The sequence below is a fragment of the Scatophagus argus genome, chromosome 22 (genome assembly GCF_020382885.2).
Source record: "Scatophagus argus isolate fScaArg1 chromosome 22, fScaArg1.pri, whole genome shotgun sequence".
NCBI classification, from domain to species: domain Eukaryota; kingdom Metazoa; phylum Chordata; class Actinopteri; family Scatophagidae; genus Scatophagus; species Scatophagus argus.
In genome coordinates, this window is record NC_058514.1 from 1,566,438 (window position 1) to 1,579,582 (window position 13,145).

Consider the following 13,145-nt stretch of genomic DNA (forward strand, 5'->3'; position numbering starts at 1 on the left):
TCTGACCCTTTACACAAGTCAAAAAACAACAGCAAACAGAGCAAAACTTTCCTTGAATCAAAACAGAAGTAAAGTATCTCTGAGCTGGACATCCCACCGCGGCCTAAAACGGCTTCACTTGTAACAAATTCATCACCACGTTCACATCTGATGGCTCTGGCTTTGAGCGAGTTCAGCCGCACAAAACCAGTGAGAAACAGATTGCAGTCAGTCTGTTTTCTCTGCATACGTTACCATTTATATGCACTGTGTGTGTGTGTGTGTGTGTGTGTTATGTGAAGAGCTGAGGCTTTACAATGAGCTGTTTGACCTTCCATTGTTCTCCTCTAAAGTCTTTGAGTCTCCAGTAGATTAAATATTATATTTAAAGCTGTTAAAAATAAAACAGGACATATGGGAACATTCACTTCATAACAAAGAAGCTCTCAGAAGGTTGTTTTGTACTTTTATTGTACAGCTTCAGCAGCAGCCGTTAGTCAAGTCAGGAGACTGTTGGACTGCAGCTGAATTTCAGTCCTGATGGACCTGCTGATGCTCAGTGTTAAGATATTTTGTTCTGAAAAGAAACCAACCCGCTCGGTTAATCTGAGCAGCAGTCCAGAACCCAAAGATCTTAAGCTCAAGATAAAGTGAAAAGGTAGAAATTAACAACAGAGATGTCTGAGCTGGTGACATTTCATCATGTACGCTTGGACGGTTAGCTTCACGCTTTAATTCTGTTTTATTTCATCTGATTCTGTTTCCATTGATTTCTTTCAGTCGAGGCTGTTTGGTCTTACAAATTTGATTGCAATTGATTGGCTGACTGATTTTGGTCTCACCTCACGTATTTGCCGTCTTGTTGTATTTGCTTGTCTGCGTATATAAATCTTTGGACCACTTGATACAATCCATCGTTGCAGCGTCCACTTCAGCCTGCGGTTCGGTTCAGCCTGCGGTTCGGTTCAGGCTGCGGTTCGGTTCAGCCTGCGGTTCAGTTCAGCCTGCGGTTCGGTTCAGCCTGCGGTTCGGTTCAGGCTGCGGTTCGGTTCAGCATGCGGTTCGGTTCAGCCTGCTGACGGCCTGTTGAACATCCAAACCTCATGCCCTCATTGAAAGTCTTTTACAACAGAAAAGCGTTACTGGCAGATTTTCTTCGGCTGTGTGTGAAGTGTGTGTTGCTGCTGCAACACACTTCCTGTTTCTGGTTTCACACGTGGGACTCGTGATATTTTGGACACAGCAGATTCCAGCCGGATGAGTTTGAAGCAGTGCACGTACACACTTTCATTTGTGTGATGATTAATTAAACACCTCGTGTTCCCTTTAACCACCTGAACTTAAACCTTCGTCTGAGTTCAGACTGTCTGATCAAACAGCCCCTTAAAGAAGTAGAAAGTCTAGAGTTATTATTGCATTCAAAGGTGACTTTCTGAGAACAGTTAATGGGTTGAATTATTGTGATTTAAGTTGGCCTGGTGAGAGGCAAATGAGGCCTGATGAGCAGCACTTTAACACTTTAGCAGCTGACGTTAGCTCAGAGTTTCAGTCAAAGTTACGAAACCAGCGACTTGCTCAACAAAACCCTGAACTCGTGTCCACGACTGATGGTCCAAATGTGAACGTGCAATTATTCTGCAAACCATCACGTTGACTGTTTGGGTTTGTGTTTGTTTTCCCTTCATTGTTTTATGCTGGAAAAGTGAGAAAATAGAAAATATTGTCAAAAATGAAATTTACTTCAGGCTACGAGTTCCTTTCAAAGAAAATCTGGATCTCATTTTTCTGGATCTCAAAACTCATTTTTCCCAGAGGTCTAAATCTGACAGGATATTTATCATCTAAAAGTGGACAGTTCCACAATATTTTAACCAACTGAATTGTGAATTTTATTTAAAGTTTTAACCATTTATTATTTTTAGCTGTTTGTTCCAGCTGTTCATCTTTAGCTAGCTGGACCATTTTAATAATCATTTTACTTTAGTTAGTTTTTCCATTAGCTAACCATTTGTCCTTTAATTCTTTGCAGCTGTTTAAGAGGTTTATCCATCCAGTTTAGTTTTAGTTAGCTGTTTTAACCATTTGTCTATCATTTTCAGCTGTTCTCAGCAGTGTCTGCTGGTTTACAAATTCATACTCGGTTGTCTACGACTTTAGTGAGGCTTCTTTTAATTTAACTTTTGTTTTAAATCTTAACGTTTTGAATCTGTTTTTCACATGAACTGAACTTCTCCTGGAAAGTCCAGACCCCCTGGGGTTGTTAATCACTAGTATGCTGTGGCTGTTCTGGGAGTTTGGGAGTCCAGTTACAGCAGAACAGTTTGTATTATGACTGCGTGTGACCGAGAGGCTTTATGATGATCGTGTTCTCTATACAATACTGCCCTCACATTATGTACCCATAACTCACACATGTGTGTATTTTGAGATGTTCTCTCCTACAGTCAGGAGATGAGGTGGGTCAGTCGGGGCTGCTGTGAGGCATACAGGGATGCATTCACACTGCTAGGTTCACATCTGTAGGAGCTGTCGGGTCGAGGGCTTTCAGTCCTGCGAGCTCCACGTGTGTGTGTGTGTTTGTGTACACGCTGAGCTCGGGTTGTGTGTCTGGGCCGAGTGTGCGTAGTGTTTGGCGGTCAGACATGAGAGGACATTGGACTGTGTGTGCAGTTGGCCATGCTGACAGGATGATAAGAGGTTAGTCTGATGAGCTGTTCAACAGAGAAATCTGTCCAAACGAATATCCTCTGATCTCAGGCAGAAACCCACAGCACAGTCAGCAGGGAATGATTTGGCCAATTAAACGCGAGCGAGCTGACGTGCCAGGAAAGTCCGTGTCGCTGCTATTCAAGACGAGCGTAAGCCACAAATGTTCATTAGCAAAGTGCAAAGTCAAGATGAAGTCTTTCAGGCCTCTAAATCGTGACGTGGCGTTCAGAAATGTTCTTTTGTTCAAAGCTGCTGATTGTGTTTTCTCTCAGCTTCTGATCCAGCTCATATTTCCCAACATGTCACACTACCTGTTAGGTTTGACTTTATGAGGCTCTAAAGTGAGCAAAGTTATGTGACTGTAGTGTGTGTGTGTGTGTGTGTGTGTGTGTGTGTGCGCGCGCTGATGACCTGTGCTGGTTTGCCCACCTGTCTGTTTTTTCCAACCTCAGCCTCATTCAATTAATTAAGCCAAGATAAAGAAATCACAGTCAAATGAATCCTTGTGTGGAGAGCTGAGGTTAACTGTGACAGTTCGATTTAAGGGACCATTGAGGTTGGACTTTGAACGCATTTAAAATTTCGGTTCGTTGGGTTCGTCTGCAGCTCTGCTGAACTGGTGATTGTGTTGATCTAAATGTCAGCAAGGAAGTTAAGGCTCGGCAGCAGTGCGAGATTTGATGTTGCAGTCAAACTGTTGTTGATGTGAAGCAGCAGAAAGTAATCTAATGCATCCCATATTTGAGGAAATGTACAAGAGCTGGAGGTCAGTGTCTGCCTGCTCAGACTGAGGATGGTTTCCATGGTGAATACTGACTGTGCTCTGCTGGTAAAATGTGGTGCTTGTAAAATAAATAAGAACATTACTGTGTGCTCTCAATAATTCATAAAACGTATCACACTACGTGCACGAGCCCTCTCATGTGAGTAATGTCACTCTGAAGTGTGACAGCATGATCTATTACTCAGCTTTTAGTAAATGTCCCGTGGCCTTGCATGAGGAATGAAAGGTGTGACCATGATTATGTCAGAGTAACTAGTAATGGAGCATTTAGCAACAGAACATATTACGCACCAAATCTGGTGACGACTGGATGAACCTTGAAGGAGGAAACGAGGCTGAAGCTTCAGCGGACTGATGCTTCCCATCTCCATGACCGTCATCATCGTGATATGAAAAGTCCTGCGTTTGTTTAAAACATCCACCAACCCCGACCTCCACCCTGCTCGGACTTTCTTGCTCTTTCTGGCGTGTTGTACGCGTCGTATTTAGCTTTTTTACTATAGAACATCATGGAAAGGATTTGCTTATTGGACATTCAAAACCATGAGACATAAATGCAACGAAGCTGCACTTCAACTTAAAACATAGATTTTTTTGTGCTTCTGATCTCTCAGACATGATCAGCAGAGCCCTCAGAATATCACCTCAGCGCTTCAGTCCACGCCTCACATTCACGCCTCACATTGCTGCCATCTGGTCGGAGATGCGGGAGTTTTGTCCTTTCTGCCTCTTCAGCCCTGAACAAACTGCCTCGTTGTCACTGCAGCGTAAATCTGAACATGTCAGTGTGAGGTGCAGGCGTGTCAATCTGTATGTGTTGTGTGTGGACGTGTTGGCTGTGTGGATTATGGGTTTTGGCATTTTCACATCTACTGGGCAGGCTGAGAGTGAGGAGACAGACAGGAAGCTCTTTGAGTGATTTACTGCCATGGTTACCAAATTTCTCTAAAAGTCTTGTTGTAGTTTAGATATAAACAAGTATGATGGGAATGTGTACATTTTTCCTGATGTGGACTTCGCTCCGAAAATCACAATCACGTCAGGAATTTTAACCTCACTGTCAGCTGTATATTATCACAAACCTAACAGGAAAAAAAACTGGGCCGAGTTTATTTTGTTCCAAGTGTGAACTGGTTTTACAAAACTTCCTAACCTGGAAACCCGTGCGGTCCAGTAGATTTCGCACTGACATTAGCCATGCTGCCTCTGTGTAATCCCCAATCTGGGAATACTGGAATGTGGGAGGTGTGTTTTTCTTTTCAACAAGTGTGGCTGTGAACGAGAGGAGGAGTCAGACAGGACTTGAACACAGCGATATGTTTCGCACTAAATCCCCACATGACTGCACAGGATAAGTGGGCCCACAAAATGGATGGATTAAAAATAAAAGGCTGCGTGTTTACCACTCATGTTAACCACTAGAACTCGAATGCCGTCGACCTTGTCCTGCACCACCACTCCAGCTTGTCGTGTCAGTTCACCTTGGCAAACCAAATCACATTATTGCACTAAACCTGCAGAGACCTTGTGCTTTTAAAGATAATTGGGTACATCTGTTTCAAAGCAGAGATTCCTGCGCACAGATTGTGTAAAATGACTGTAGAAAGGAAAGTAGTTACTGGCCGACAAAGAGCCACTTTGGGTTCGAACCTTACGCCTTAGCTTACTCAGTGGAGTCTTCACCAGTTAAGACTTTCTTTAAGCCGATTAAGACAGGTTCAGTAAAGTGTTTGAAACAAGCAGTTGAGAACTTAGAAAGGACTTTCCATTGAAACTTCGCTTCAGCTTAGTGGTGGATTTACTGCACCATGTTAAAAACAATGCTGATTTAACTCATTGTTTTGCTGGGACCCCTGAGATCTTTGAGGTTTGAGGAAATTTGAACACTGTGGCCAATTGCTGAAACACTTGGTCCCGTTTGAAGGGCTTCACTCAGACATGCTGGTTTGGTATGAATCTCTCATTTTGATTAACATGAATGACATGTTTTCTTTTCCCTGCCTTGTCTTGGATTCTGTCCATGTTTTTACTGCTGTGTGTGTCTGTATGTTCCTGTTGTGTGTTTATTATATAAAAACCAGAGCATTAACGCAGGACTGTGGCATGGGATGTTTACATCTGGGGGCTGAAGGGAGTCAAGGGTCACTCTGTCACATCCTCTTCTTTACATGTCAAAATACTCTCCCACCGTCTCAGAGTAACGCTGTCACGCTCTGATTGAATTTAACCCCAATTCTTATGAGCCGATCCCACCGTCGGGACACGCATGTACGAGGTGAATAGAGTTTAAAGACATGTTGGTTACACTGGTCCCAGGGGGCACATGGGGGAGCATTTCTCTTCTGTGTGTCACGAGAAATGTTCACCATGACTGGGAACCACCAGGACTCTTCTTACAGAGCCAGGCAGAGGACAAATGAAACATACGCTATATAGACAAAAGTATTGGGACACCCCTCTTTATGGACCTGTTTCTCAGGGTTTGGGCTCGGCCCCTGACTTCCAGTGAAGGGAAATCTTAATGCTTCAGCACACCAAGACATTTTGGACAATGCTATGCTTCCAACTTTGTGGCAACAGTTTGTTGAAGGCCCTTTTCTATTCCAGCATGACTGTGCCCCAGTGCACAAAGCAAAGCTCCATAAAGACATGGTTGGATGAGTTTGGTGTGGAAGAACTTGACTGGCCCACACAGAGCCCTGACCTCAACCCCATCCAACACCTTTGGGATGAACTGGAACGGAGATTGTGAGCCAGGCCTTTTGGTCCAACATCAGTGTGTGACCTCACAAATGCTCTACTGCATGAATGGGCACAAATTCCCACAGAAACACTCCAACATGTTGTGGAAAGCCTTCACAGAAGAGTGGAAGCTGTTAGAGCTGAAGGACCAACTCTACGCTCAGCTCTGTCCCAATACTTTTGTCTATATACTGTATGAGGCTGAAGCTAGTGGAATAAAATAACTTTCTGGGTGTGTTTTGACAATATTAAAAGTCATGCAGAACTTCGAATTCCAAATACTTTCTATTTGAGAATGTAATCTAAAATAACCGTAGAGGTACCTACTCTATCTAAATGTTGTTTGGGTTGGGTGGGGGGTACGTGACAAAGTGTCGGCATCTAACGTGTGTTGGTATCTGATGGTATTTAAGCTAGCAGTTTAAAAGGTTCTGAAGCACAGTGAAGCGAGGAGAAACTTTGCAGCCTGTAACAGCTGCTAAGTCTTCCTCTCAGACGTGTTTTCTCCCTCCTGTCAAAACCCTTTTCGGACAGTAAAGCCCTCAGGAAATAGAACCTCATGGGAATCTCATTCAGTAAAGATGGGGAGATAATGAACAGATTTTCACAGAACTTCTCACCTGGAAAATGGAGCACAAACACACACTCACAACACCATGAGCTCCTGGGTACAGACATGTCAGACTTCCTCCTTCCCATGCCACACAGGAGCAGGACAGACTAAAAGAGAGAAAACTATTACAGTTGTTTTGGAGTCACTTTGTGTCTATGTGTTGTCCTTCTCTGTCTCTTCTAATATCTTACGTTTTCTAATCTTGCACCTGATTGCAGGTGAACTCTGAGATGCTGCTGAGCTTTAGTGTTTAGTTCTGGAGGTGAAGAGAGGCTCTTTTCTTCTGTAGTTACAGATTGCACACAAGATCCACCGTACGTCTGTGGTCTCAAAGTGCTGCTTTTAGCAGTTCGAGGGTGCAAGACTATCAAAGCTAAGGAGGGTGATAAAGCGGGCAGCGATTTAAAGTCTCAGACTGAATTAATCGAGTCGTTCTGTCGAAGTGAGAAGGATGAAGTTGTCTCCCGTATAAGCAGGGAAGCCTTTGGCTTTTCATCAACTTTTGATGGCTGTGAACCCCTGAAAGTACGCACAAGCCATACGTTGTGTATCTTTGAGGTTGTGCACCAATGATAAATGACTCTAATTGAGCATTTAGATATCAAGCCCGCAGCAAATTGGCTCCAGAGTCCAGACAAATAAGACAATATACCACACACACCCTGAAAAAAGGCACTCATTACTGGCCTTGAACCCATGTGCTGCCTGTGTTTGTGTGTTTCAGGACACTCTCGCCTCAGGGCCAATCCATTTTGTTTTGTTTGTTTGGCCAGAGCTGCAATAATCTCTTCCCAGGTTTGTTTGTACAATGAGCATGATGAATAAAACAGCATAGTTTGCACTGCACTCAGCTGCACAAAGTAGAAAATATGACACAGTTTTCCTAACAGGCCATCAGAAAATTTTATCTACACCACATTTATCTTACTTTGGTCAGTTTGCACTTAAAGGAACAGTTTTACACATTTTCCCAAGAGTTCGATGAGAAACTCACGATTATTCACATGTCTGTACAGTAGATATGAAGCACATTAGTTTAGATTAGAAGCAGGAGGAAACATCTACCTTGGTTCTGTCTGAAGGTAACATAACCTGATGAGCACCTCTGCTAATTAACAAATGACACAAATTTGTTTAATCTGAACAAAAACGTTAAAAAAATGTAAAAATGAGAAGTGGTCCGACACATTGCTTGTTGTTTACAGTCAGGAAAGTAGTTCTGTTTCGCTGTGCTTGACCTAAATGCTAATGTTGTAATGCTAACATGCTCATAAGGAAAATGCTAATGTGCCTTACCATTCAAACATTCACTCATTAGCACTAAGAAGTACTGATATTTGGTCATATGCCAAAACAGCCTGTTGAAAAAAGATGAAATTTGGACCTGATGTTGGCGCAGGAGGTGGTGGAGACCAAAAACAGAGCTCAAAGATTGTGATTATTTGACTTGTTTGGGGCAGCCGTGGCCTAGAGGTTGGAGAAGCGGCTGGTGATTGGAAGGTCGCTGGTTCGACTCCCCCACCGGACGGGCAGGAAAAATTTGAGTGAGGTGGAGTGATAATGTCCCCATCCCCCATTAGCCAACCGTGAGCAAGGCACTTAACCCCAAATATGCTCCTGTGTGTTTCACTGCATGTTGCATGTGTGTGTGTTTCAATCAGTGATGGGTTAAATGCAGAGAAGTCATTTCCCAGCTTGGGATTAATAGAGTAAATTAAATTAAAATTGTTTGACTTGACTTGTTCAGATGAGTGATGTTGCTGTGTGACTGCTGGCTGTTGATATGTCATTGTTGTATTCAGAGTTTGTTTTCTCTGCTTCTGTTATTGTGGGTTTAAAAACCAAAAACTGTTGACCCTAATGTTCCTGATGACTGCAGGTTTCTTTCTATGAAACCAATACTGTGCAGACGGTAGTTTAAAGTGTTGCCCAGTCTCGTGTTTTGAAGCCAGATCTTCAAAGTCTCTTCTTCTTTCTCTCCCATTCGCTTTGAACTTTTGGTGACTTCCCAGCAGTCGTTATCTCCGTGAGCAGAGCCGTAATTTACAGCTAAAGTGGCTGAAGATGCGCACACACACACACACACACACACACACACAAACACACACACACATTCACAGACACACACTCACGTATGCCGCCTGCTTTTGGCTTCTCTCCAAAGCCTGTGGTTGTTATTAAGTGTTTAATGTCCGCTTTGGAGGAACTGCAGGATTTCTGTGATGGATCAGCACAAATTCTCATAACACCTTCACTTGTGCTGCCAGATTACCTGATCTGACATGATCCGCGTTTTATTACAACCACTCTGTGTCGGCGGGCAGACAGCAGAGTGGGAAGATTTTGAAAACCTTCTCTGCTGCACGTCAACAAGGCTCTGCCTGGAGACAGGACAGCCTGAGACAACAGCTTCACCTGCAACAAGAGGAGCTGAGGCAAACAATGATATCAAGTCATCAACATAACAGTGAACTGAATGTCATTAAAGGAATAGTTAGGCGTTTTAGGTAGAGTTACGTTAGAAGTTAGCTGGTTAGTTTAGCCTAGCACAAACATTGGAAACAAGAGGAAACAGCTCACCTCTTTAAATGTCTTCATGTTTGTGCAGCCAACAGTCCAGATATTCAAAGATGTTCAATGATATTAAACAGCGAGAAACATTTAAGAAGCTGGTACCAGATTATTTGCCTTTTTAGCTTGATTGAACAGCTGCGACAATTAATCAAAGCAAGAAATCAATTCTCATTATGAATGTTGCTACGCAGTTAGAGTTTATAACGTCTTAGTGAATTTCTCTCTTTATCTGCTGCTCCTTCATCCTTCCTCTCCCTCCATCTTATGCAATCAGCTTCGGCATGACTCCGTTTAAAGCCAGCAGAACTTGTTCATCGGTTAAGATAATGATCAGTTTACATCCCTCCATTATTGCCTGATGTGTGTATTACTGCATCACCAATGATTTGAAGGCAACAAATCCCACAGAAACACTTAAAAAAACAGCAGTGATTGTGTCCACGAACAAGTGCTGTGTTTAAGTTCCTGTCACATGCAATATCTTTTGTTGTCTTGCAAGCAGCGTGAGCTTTCCAGATGGTTTCCCATCATATCTTGTTGTGTTCGACTTTAATTTATCCATATTGATCTCTTGTGGGTATGTGGAGGGTTTTTATTCAACCTCTCCAGAATTAGCCCCATTCGGATGGGATTAACATCACAGGGGGAGGCTGGGAATGAAATATTCACTCTGCTCCTCAGTAATCTAATGCATCTTTTGCACTCATGAGCTGGTTCTCCAGTCAACACAGAAAATACCATGAAATCTTTTCTGCCTTGAAGGTCCTTCACCTGCTGACACCAGCATAAGAATCAGACTGAACAAAGAGAAAAGAGATTTGAAGGATTTGTGTATCTCCCAAACTATCCCTTTGACAGTGTTGTACCAGAGCTCGGCTTCTATATGACTTGTGTTTGCACAAATTAACTTGTTCAGGCAAAATAGCTTGAATTTCTGAACCTCAGACTAAAGACAAAGATTGCTGGCATCTCATTTCCACCTGCAGGAGGCTATAAGGTTACTATACATTCCTTCAGCTGACCTCGCTGTCAGATTCAGCCATAAAGGGGGAAAAGTGGGAGGAACCGATGACCCATGCAGAGAAAGATAACTCTAATTTATAAACGGAAAAATCAAACAGCTGTGATTCATTCATTCCCTTCAAATTACAGATGAAGTACAACTGTGATGTTCCCGTGCTGCAGATTTCTGTAAACACATTCCTTACCCATTAACAGCACACACACACACAGACAGACACACACACGCTATGCTTCTGTTGTAGCTTAAATGGTGTCTGGTACAGATTAGGAGAATAAAACAAAAGGAGGCTTTACAAAAGCATCTGAAAAGACAGACTGCTGACAGACGTTTACTCTTTCTTATTCCCTGGCAGGAAAAGTGAGTTTGAATTCAAACAGACTTTCATAAAACAAAGACGTCATACCAAATGTAGGATGGCATTGATGGTTTTCGCTTTAATTTAATATCCACGCACTATCGCTAATCTGCCAAGCCTCCGTCTTTTAGCTTAGGTTCTTCTTGCTTAGGTTACGGGATTTGCAGCTGAAGCCAACCCACACATCCAGCTGCACAAAAGGCCTACGAGTGACACTGCACGGCAGAGTGACTTCTCCAGGGTCTGTCCGTCTGTCACTTTGATTCAGTGGGACATTTGAAAGCTTCACTCTAAATCACCTCAAAGATCAGACCTGAACAGTGGACTAATATAGATGATAAACTGTAAAACCTCTCCCATCACAAATACGTGTGTACATGCCAGTAAGAAAGGAAAACAGTGTATGGCAAGTCAAAATGTCTGCTGTGAAAATATTTAAGCTCTTGTTTGTTGTTGCTGCCTGTGATGGAGTGATGTTACACATGTGTAACTCAGACTCAAGATGTTGCTGCTTGAAACATAACTACTGGCGTGGTATAAACAAGCAAGATGGTGTAATTTATTTTTGGTTGTTTATATATTCTGTCAAGTTCAGTTTGTGGAAAAGAAGTTTTCTGTTACACTTCGGGAGAGAAAGAATATTTGGTTGATTTTGCTGTTCTAATTATTATATTTACACCATCAGTAGCCTACTGGAGTCTGTGGGACCAGACAAAGCGAAGTGACAGAAACATCAACATACACAAGAGTTAAGACAGAAATGTGAGAAAAATCCATCAGGCGAAGTCCCCACATTTGACCACTAGATGGAGACAAATACCCACAGATGGTACCTTCCTTTTAATTTCGAACCTGCCTAAGGTTCAGTCCTTAAGTAGTGAAGTACAGCACTTGTGTAAATGTTCTTCCTTACTTTGTTGACATTTCTAAAGTTATTTATTTAATTAAGACCAAGTATGAAAATCGGAGATTAATCTATCATTGTAACTGTAGTTAAATCAGTGTTATATTCAGGCTTTTAAAGATGGTCCTTTCATTGTCTGCAGTATTCATCATCTGACACAATACACATGTAATATCAATGTACATGTTCAGGTTTTTCTGGTTAAAAGATAAGTAAAAGATTCTGTATTTGTCACATACAGTCTTACACAGTACAACAAAGTATGCATTATATGCACATTTATACATTTTTATATGCAGTATGCATTTAACAGACCCTGGGGAACGAGTGCATCTGTCATGGGCACTGACAGGAGAAAACCTAAGCACATGCAAGCTCCAAACAGAAGACCTGCACCGGTGAGGAATCAAAACCAAGACCTTCATTCTGTGAGTACTAACAACAGAGCCACTGTGCTGCAGTGCAGAAGAGCTAGGCTAATGGACAGACGGTCAAAATACTTAGCTAACCGCAATGGTTAGGCTAAATGGTTTAAATAAAGATATATAGCCAAAAGTAATTAGACTAATAGTTAGGCTAATCACCTGAAAGTCTAAGTTTTAAGATTAAGTTTGAGGCCAACATCTTCTAGCTGTGACGCAACAGCGCTAACCCCCGAGCCACCATACCGTCACTTCGCTAAATGTTGAAGTAGTTAGCTAAAATTTGGCGAATCTAGTGGATAAATAGTTCAAATAGTTTGCTAAAAGAATAGTTAAATGGTTGAAATGATTAGCTAAGAATGAAAGTTAAAGGCTAAATGTTTGAAATAGTTCTATATAAATAATTAGATTAATATGAGGCTGATGTAGCTAAAGCTAACTGATTAATGGTTGAATACATGTGTAAAAGTTTGATAAATAATTAGGTATTAAATAATTAGCTAAAATTAATGATTGTTATTTATCTGAACGTAATGGTTAAACTGCAGAAATAGTCAGCTAAACGTAGCCAAGTTGACTAGCGGTTGAAATAGTTAATAGATAAGTTAGTTAATACTAGCTAATTGATAAATGTAAGTCAGTATGAAAGGAGAAATGATCAAGTTAACCTAAACATCAACAATTAAGCTATATGAACAAGTTAAGACAAAATCATCATCAGAAAAATAAATTATTGTGAACATCTTTTATTCACAGTTTGATTGAGCGATTGGTCGATTGATTGAGAAACAGGCTGACTTGAGCTCACTTCTCTACTGGCTCATTAATTTCCCGGACGCTCTGTGACTCACTGGTCACCTCAGCTGTCACTCATGTCTCCGGTCCCGCCCCCAGCACGGACACACCCATTTCCTCACCGGCATTTCATTTACCAAACATTAGTATGATCTTCACGCGCGCAGACAGGTCCGTCTCCGCGTGCCTGAATGTGTGGGCGTCTGCATGCGTGAAAGGTTACGGCGGGGTGAAGATAACATCA